Source organism: Meleagris gallopavo, chromosome Z (assembly GCF_000146605.3).
Source record: "Meleagris gallopavo isolate NT-WF06-2002-E0010 breed Aviagen turkey brand Nicholas breeding stock chromosome Z, Turkey_5.1, whole genome shotgun sequence".
In the NCBI taxonomy this organism is placed as follows: Eukaryota; Metazoa; Chordata; class Aves; order Galliformes; family Phasianidae; genus Meleagris; species Meleagris gallopavo.
This window is the reverse complement of record NC_015041.2, coordinates 40,337,776-40,346,850: the sequence shown is the minus strand read 5'-3', so window position 1 is coordinate 40,346,850 and position 9,075 is coordinate 40,337,776.

The following is a 9,075-nucleotide window of genomic DNA, read 5'->3' as shown; positions in this document are numbered from 1 at the left end:
ACCCCTTTTTTAATGCAGCCCAGAACACAGCTGGCCTTCTGGGCTGCAAGCGCACACTGCTGGCTCATGTGCAGCTTCTCATCTACCAGGACCACCAAGTCCTTCTCCACAGGGCTGCTCAAGGAGATCTTATCCCAGTCTCTAAAAATACCTGGGATTGCCCCAGCACAAGTTGACACCTTGCTCTTGGCCTTGTTGAACCTCATTAGGTTCTTATGGGCCCACTTCTTCAGCCTGTTCAAATCCCTTTGGATGGCTTCCCATCAACTCTTCAATCCAGAAATCTTGCTTTATCTACGCAGTTACATGTCCATACATACAATACGTGTTTAATTGTAGCACAATTCCTGATTTCAGTATTCCTTGGAGAGGAGGTGGAGACGGGTGGTAGAATAGTAGACAGAGAGTCAATTAATCCATATTGATTTTCAAAGTCTGATTTTTGAAGTTATTTTTTGTGCATGCCTTTGAATTAGGGCACCTTAAGAAAGCATTGAAAGTGATATTTGAGTTTCCAACAAGTTCTATAGGTCTGTCAGCATCTGATTATTCTTATCTCCAGCCCTCCTAGAAGATTTCCATGCATGCTACTAAAAAAACGAAATCATGAATCAACTATTTTCTGCGGGTTTTTTTATGCCTTTTTGAAGAAGAAAAGAAGTGCTATGTCCCATTCTGAAGCTATTGGGAACCAATACTGGTTTACTAAAAAAAAATTCTTGAGTCACTACTGCAAATGTATAACTGGCTAGATTCCTTGGAACTAACAAAATACACAATGGGGCAAAACATAGCAAAAGAACTTTATCAGTCTCAATTGTATGCAATATGTATGCAGATACTAAAATATTTTTTATTTAAACTTATTTGAAAAGTCTATGTAATGGAAAGGAAGTGTGTGTGTACTTGCAGTATTCAGAAGAAAAAACACGTTGGTTTACCCTGTGTACTTATGGCATGAAACACAAAGCCACTTGTGTCTACTTTTTCACCTCATCACTTAACATTACTAAATCAGCTATTCAGATGCTTGAATACATTTTTTAATAATAAATTATTAATTTTTAAAATAATAAATTATTTAAAGATATGCACTACTCAGCCATTTATCAAATATTTAATTGAATTCAGCCTCTCTAATGATAATGTGTAAGCAGTAGACCTGACTGTACATTCACATACATTCACATTCATAATGTGACATTAAATGTATTGAAAATAATCCTGACATCCTGAACCTCACATCCCTGAACCTCTTGGTGGGAACTGGGGGAGCATCTCCTCCCCACTATAAGGGCAGCGCAAGTCTGAGGCTGCCTCATGAGACTGTATGTGTACAAGACTATGAGGCCGGATGACATGCATTCGTGCATCTCAGGGTCCTAAGGGAGCTGGCTGATGTGGTTGCCTAGATTCTCTCCATCATATTTGAAATGTTGTGGCTGTCAGGCAAAGTACCCAGTGACTGGAAAAAGAGAAACATCACTCCCATTTATAAGACATGAAGGAAGGAAGATCTGGAGAACTACAGGCCATTGAGCCTCACCTCTGTGCTTGAGATCACAGTCCACATCCTTCTGGAACTCATGTTAAGGCACATAAGGGACAAGCGGGTGATCCAAGACAGCCAGCATGGCTTCACCGAGGGCAGGTCATGACTGACCAATCCAGTGGCCTTCTGTGACGGAGTGATGGCACTGGTGGACAAAGGGAAAGCAAATGATGTCATTTACCTGAACTTGTGCAAGGCCTTTGACCTGGACCCTGTCACTATTTGGTGGATAAGGAATTGGTTGGAAGGCCATAGGCAGAAGGTGTGGTCAATGGCTCTATGTCCAGGTGGAGGCCAGTAACAAAAGGTGTCCTTCAGGGGTCCTTCTTGGGATCAGTACTCTTTAACATTTGTATCAGTGACACAGATGATGGGATCAGGTGTACCCTCAGCAAGTTTGCTGATGACACAAGCTGAGTGGTACAGCTGACACAGCAAAAGGAATGCATAATATCTGGATGGACTTGAAAAGCTTGAAAAGTGGGCTCGTGTGAACAGGATCAACAAAGCAAAGTGCAAGATTTTTTCGTTTTTGGTCGGCGGTAATCCCAGACATAGAATGGTAGAAGAACTCCTTGAGAGTAGCCCTGCTGAGAAGGACGTATGGCTCCTGGTAGATGAAAAACTTAACATGCACCAGCAGTGCATGCTTGCAGCCCAGAAGGCCAACTGCATCCTGGACTGCACCAGGGTAAGGGAAGTGATTGTCCCTCTCTACTCTGACCTCATGAGGCCTCATCTGGAGTATTGATCTAGGTCTGGGGCCCCCGATACAGGAAAGATGTGGAGCTTTTGGAGAGGTTGCGGAAGAGAGCCACTAAGATGATCAAAGGGCTGGAACACCTCTCCTATGAATAAGGGCTGAAGGAGTCGGGCTTGTTCAGTCTGGAAAAGAGAAGGCTACGAGGAGACTTCTTTACAGCCTTCCAGCATTTAAAGGGAAATTATGAACAGGAGGAAAGTCAACTTTTTACAAGGGATAATAGTGATAGGACAGGAAAGAATGGTTATAAACTAAAGAAGATGTAGATTAAATGGCAGGGAGACATTTTTTACTGAGATGAGGTGCTGGAACAAGTTGCCCAGAGAGTTTGTGGATGTCCTGTCCATGTAGCTGTTCAAGGCCAGGATGGATGGGGCCCTGGGCAGTGTGTTCTAGTGCTTTATCTAGAGGTTGGTAACCCTGCCTCTGGCATAGGGGTTGGAACTTGATGATTCTTGAGGTTCCTTCCAACTCAGGCCCTTCTATGATTCAATGAAAATGATGTCCTAGCTACACCAGTGCAATACAAGCTGTTCAAATGTGTACCAGGAAGACTGAGTAGGACTGGTTCCATCTACTTACTCTCTCAGATGACTGCACTGGGAACTAACCTAAAGGTGTTTATTGTTATTGTTGGTTTTGTTTTTGTGTTATTTTTTTTAATATCTTAGGTTTACCCTAGGTCAGTTTTTTAATGCTTACGGAGAATAAAGCTGGGAGTGAGTGGCATGAGATCAGAAGATGTCTTTTTCTGTGGAGCATTAATAGTTAACCTCTCTATGAAAAAGCACCAAACTTTCTGAAGGAAGAAAAACTTCACTGAACCAAGAGAAAAAGCTTGTGAATATTTCTATGGAAAAGTTAATCCCATTTTTTGGAACCTATGTCTCCATGTATCATGCAGCGATTGAAAGCACAGACTCAGATGTGTGAACAATCCAAGTCCTTTGTTGCAGGTTCTAACATCCCTTATATACATCTCTAAGCTCCGTCCTGTAGTTTTCCATTTCCCTACATGTCAGCAGAACACTTAAGAAGTCTCTACTGCTAAACACTAACTGCCTGCCCAAGTGCTCATCCAATCAGAGTCACAAGTTGCTTCTACACACAGTATTCTTCTCCAGTCAGCTAAATTTATGCTTCTCAGAAAATAGGAGATTTTCGTGATTCTGTCCAACATGTCCATGTCCCCATCCTCTCTTCCCCGCTGACATTAGTAGTCATGACATTCTCATCACAAGATGTTTAAAAAGTTGTGATAAGTATTTGGATAACTGGAAAGTAGGCACTGGTCATGCTGCACGGGCATCTGCACTGGATTGCTCTTTGTTTCAGTGTAAAGCCAGTTTCACAGCACACTAGGCTGCTACAAACTATTTTTCAATTCAGAACCATACAACAAATGTTTTGACATAAATGCACCTGTGTCTGAGAATAGAATATTCTGATGAGGTTGAGATGATACAGAACCTGAGGACTACAAAAAGTTTTAGAGATTTTACAGAACTAAGAATATATTTGCATGGTCCAGGATTTCATTGCCTCAATTTTTGTGCTGCATGACTTTTTGGCCAAATTAGTTGTATACAATATATACATTTCTGTTCTTTCAATGTGTATTACTTAAGATTTTGGCTTTATGAAAACTGTTTCCTAAGACTTTATCTGCATGTTTCCCTCTTGAGGTTGGTCTTAATCTTCCCAGTACTAATGACACCATAGCCAGATTCACAAGTTATCAGGAATACACAGAAGGAGCTAATAAATTGAAGTAATGCTTGAAATAAAAAAGCTTGAAATAAGAACACGGGAAAACAGAAAAACTACCCCTGAATGTCCCACAGAATGCTCTCGAAGTAGCATTTGCAGTTTCCTACTATTTGGTCAAGAGTTAAAATTCTCTAAAGGACAGGAGCAGAGCAGCCTCATGCTTTTGCAGCATTACATCAAGTGACAGGCATCCCAGACCGTGTCCTCGCCTCACTCTTACTGAGTGAGGTGTACTTACTGAAAGGTTGCTTCAGAGCTTTTTAGTGAGGAGCACAAGAACACTTTAAAAAGGAAAAGCCAATTTATTATTAATTACTATATAAATTAGCTAATATCTTTTTCATGTAATAATTGCCTTGTCACTTTCCAGTGTTCTGTATCCAGGAAGATAAGGCTGCCTTAGGTCAGCAGAGTAACAGGAGAGTTCTCCATTGCTTCAAGTAATTACCACAAAATAAGAAAAAAAAAAACATCTGAGAAAAGTAAAAAGAATCATCTCCCTCATGTTAGAAAGCTTCTTTAGTTTGAACAAAATAATCTACTTTTGCAGAGACTTCAGTAAGTAAGCCAGGGCAGGGCACAACTTGTCTCATCAGTAGTCATCTTCCTTTGCAAGTTGCTTTTGCATGACTACTTTATGTCAGTAAGAGCACTTAGGATACCAGTGAGAAAAGAGAGGACCTTTCACTTCTACACTCCTGCTTCACACGCAACCTTCAGTCACTTCTAGCACAAATGTTGACTTAAAAAAACCATTGGAATGAAATCTGCATTCTGACAGTCACTGTTAGTAATATGATGGAAGATATGCCAAACCATAAGAAGACCAAGGACCTTGCCCAGTCAGAGGAAATAATAGTTCTTCTTGTGGCTCCTATGAACAGCACCTGCAGAGGAAGGGAGCCTGCATATTTCTGTTGCTACCAACAGCTCAGAGCATGAGATGTACCTTGTGTACATGCTGCAGGCCTTGTGGCTGGGCTGGTGTCACACCAACGGGTGGCTCAGCTCCACTGCATTTACCTCTCATTGTTCTTCCTCAACAGAAGAGAAGGAAAAAATACAGTGAAAAGGACTCTTGGATTGGGATAAAGACAGGGAGATAGCTCATCAGCTACTGCTGTAGGCAAAACAGACTCAGCATAAGGAGTTTAGTGTGATGTGTTGAGTGTTTCTGATAACATACCAGAGCAGTGAGAACAAAAAGCAAACTTAAAACACTTTCCCCTTATCTGCCCTCTCCTATCTCCTCCGCCTGAGCAGCACAGGGCAACATGGAACACAGGCTGCTGCCACTCCATAACATTTCACCTCTGTCTCTCCACCATGGTCACACTGTCCCTGCTCCACGTGGGTTCCTCCCAGACGATGCTATCCTTATCAACTGATCCTTCATGGGCTTCCCACAGGCTGCAGTTCCAGCACTGCTCCATCACAGATCTGTACTGTGGAGCCCACCCTTCAAGCAATGCTCTGTGCCTCAAACTCCTACTGCTCTCCTGGACTGACCTTGGTGCCTGCAAGGTCACTTCTCTCCCATTTCTTACCCCTCTCTCCCAGATGCTTAGATCTGCTCTCCCAGAGCACACTCAGTGTTACCCGTGGCTCAGCTCTGGCATCAGTATGTCCCTTTGGAGCAGCTGGAGCTCTACACTGATATGGAGCCCTGCTGGGCTCTGCTCACAGAAGACCCCAGCAACCCTCCGCTACCAGAACCTTGCCATGTGAACTCAATACAATTGCAGAGTTGCTGAGCTCTCCCAAACTAACCAAAAAGAAAATAAAAAATATTGTTTTTTGAAACCCTGCCAAAACGAACACCAAACCCATAGTATCTTATACACACACTGGCCTGTCCCACCAGTTCTTGGCAAGAGATGGAGATCTCTGATATGCAACTTGCACAGTTTCAGCAAGTCTCTTCTGTCAGTCTGTGAATGTGCTTACACGTGGCTGTCAGAGAGGTTGTTCACAACACCATGCCACCCCCTCAGACAGTCTCAAAGATTTTACTTTGTCACTAATATAAGCTGAGAACAGAAGTTATCAAAAATATTCTGTTGTTTTCCTTATATATGCGGTTTATATGAAAAAAAATATATATATGAGGTTCATGATATACGAGACAAACAGAGGAATGCTTTTCAATGTAGCACCATTGCCATCATTCGAGCTGAATGCATTAGGTCTTACCATTTTGCTTCTAAGATTAAATGCAAAGTTCATAGTAGCTTTAATTACTGTGGCTCTTAAGGCAGCAAGTAGGTTGCACACACGGGTTATGAGGAGCAGTGGCAAAACCCCAGCCTCAATGGAGGTGGAAGTGTACAAGGAAGTGTGTGCTTCAGGGCCTGGACCCTGCAGTGTGGCTGCCTGGCTGCTCCATGGTCAAGCACACGTCTCAGGAGAAAAGCCTGAAAATGCAAGCATGTTTTTGCAGCAGTTCTTGAGACCAATCAATGTTCAGCAGCTTCTGCACTTGCAGTCTCCTCCTGCTTTCTTTGTTCAGCTAAGCCCATCTAGACAGAGGAAAATGAGAAATGCCTCTGGTGTGGACAAAAAGCTGGTCCAAGATGGAAGGGATACTTTGATGTAGATGTCAACTCCTAGTCTGACAGACACATAGTGTCAGCATCATGACTCAAGGAAGATGATAGTCAAAGTGACATGTGTGAGTTTCTGGTAGCTGAAAGAAAACCAGACAAGCTTTGAACGCTGCGGCAGTGTGGGGGTGAGGATGGGGGTTTGGTGCATAGGTGACTAAACTGAATGACACAGTGTACCTGCTGATGAACTGAAGGATTCAGTTGCAGGAATCATAGAATCTTAGAATCACCAAGGTTGGAAAAGACCGACAAGATCATCCAGTCCAACTGTCTACCAATCACCAATAGTTCTCACTGAACCATGTCCCTCAACACAACACCTAGCCCATGCAGGAGCCCCAGCAGGTTGCCCTCATCTTGCTACATAGGCCAGGAGTTCATTTCCCTGCAGACATACTTTCAGGTCCCGTGCCATTCCTGCTGCGCAGACCCCTGTGACTGTTTGGCAGTAGTTCCCTGCAGCTAATCCCTACCTTGCACCAGGCATCTTTGGGAGACGTGAGCAGACAATATCCTCTGTTATACCCAGTGGGCTAGTGAAGGCTAAGCCATGTTGTTTTCAAGATATGGTAACAGAACAAGTCCTTCAAGCTGTTGGTTGTCCTGATTCCTGCTGAGTGAGATCTGGCTTCCCTCAAAGGCCTTGCTATCAACCTCACTACAGACTGGATGCCAAGACTAGAAGGTCTCCAGCAAGCAGCATGTTGGGGTAGGGCCCTGAGGAAGCCCGGGAGGTGGGGAGCTGCCCTGGTTTCTGCACCGGGCCCTTCACATGAGTAAGCAAGAATATTGCTGGCATGTGGGGGGAGGCTTCTTGTTCCAAGTAAAAGAAAAATAGGAACAAATAAATCTAGGCAAAAATGTCAACACTGTGCTTTTCTTTCTCCCTTGACCTTGCTTTCTTGCTACTGCAGAGCACTGCAACTTTAGGGGGGTTATCTTAGAAGTCAAATTTAAGGCAACTTTATTTCTCAGTAAGTATTTGGCTGTTAGTCTTTTGATAGTCTAAAGCCATTAAAAGAAAAAAAAATCACACATGAAGGAAAAAAAAGAGTGCGTAACACTCCTTATCCACTTGGACCCTTAATTAGTCACTGACATATGCTGTCCAAGAATACTGTGCACAGATGAAGCAGCGTGTACATTCCCATGCTCAGTTCTCAGCCTGTGTTCCTGGTGCTACTTTTGAAAAAGTTCATTAGCTCTGAACTGCTGTGAGAGAAACTAGATGAGACAGCATTAATTTATGACGGAGGTGAGGCCTCCACTCCCTGAAGGAAAGGGAAAATAAAGATAGTATATAATAAATAAAACTCACTCCCATGCTCCTCCTGCACCCATAAAATCAGTCCATGTCCTTGCATAAAATGTGACCAAGGAGCTGCATGTACAGATTCATACCATAGTTATCAGGAGTAATATCCTCCAGGGTTTGGCAGATGTTCCTAATTCTAGCTTGTATCATGCAGCTTTTTCATGGTGGTAATTAAGTACGTGGTAAAAGATACTCTGCAGAAGTATTTTAACTGCTAGTGTCCTGGTCTCAGATGTTAGAAGTATTTCCAGAGATTTTTATCTCATTTGAGTCAGCTTCTCTGGAGTCATCTCTGCTGGGTTCAGGCAGCTCAGGGCCTAGTGCATATCAAGGCTAGAAATTTATGAGTGACAATTACCCTCCTAAAGGTGTTTTTCTTTAGTGCTTGAGAAGTGGTAAGACATTTGAGGAAAGAACTGGGGAAAATGAGGTTTTGGTGGTTACAGCCTGGAGTCCAAGACAGAGCACAGACACTGACCAGGCAATAGCACTATGGATACCGCTTTGCTCCTGAATTTTGAGCATTTGCACAGAATACATTTTTTTTCCTCAAGCATTCTTCTGCAGACAGCAGTGGTAGGAAGATGCCAACTGCAAAACAAACTACTGAGCATACAATCAATTCTTTTATTTTCTTTTTGTGGTTTGGGCTCATTTGGTAGGAGTTTTAATAGAGATGAGGAAGCAGTGCTGCAGCAGAACACCTTGTAAGATCAAGTACATGAGGCACAATGCAGTCAGCCCTCACATGGTTGCATCAAACACTTAGCCCAATCACAGCTAAGGAGAAACTGTGGCTGAAAGTAGCTTGCAGCTTGGATTTGCCAGTGGGGACAGAACCAGAACACCTAACCTAAACTGTCCGATGAGATATTCTACCATATGGCATCATGTGAATTGAGGGGAGTTGGCCAGGGGGCTGCCACTGCTTGGATCTGGCTGGGCTGTGGGTGGATGGTAAGCAATCGCTTTGTGCATCACTTGTTTTTGTATATATATATATATATAAATCATTACTATTATTATTTTTCTTCTCCCTTTCTTCTCAACCTATGAGTTCTTCTTCTTT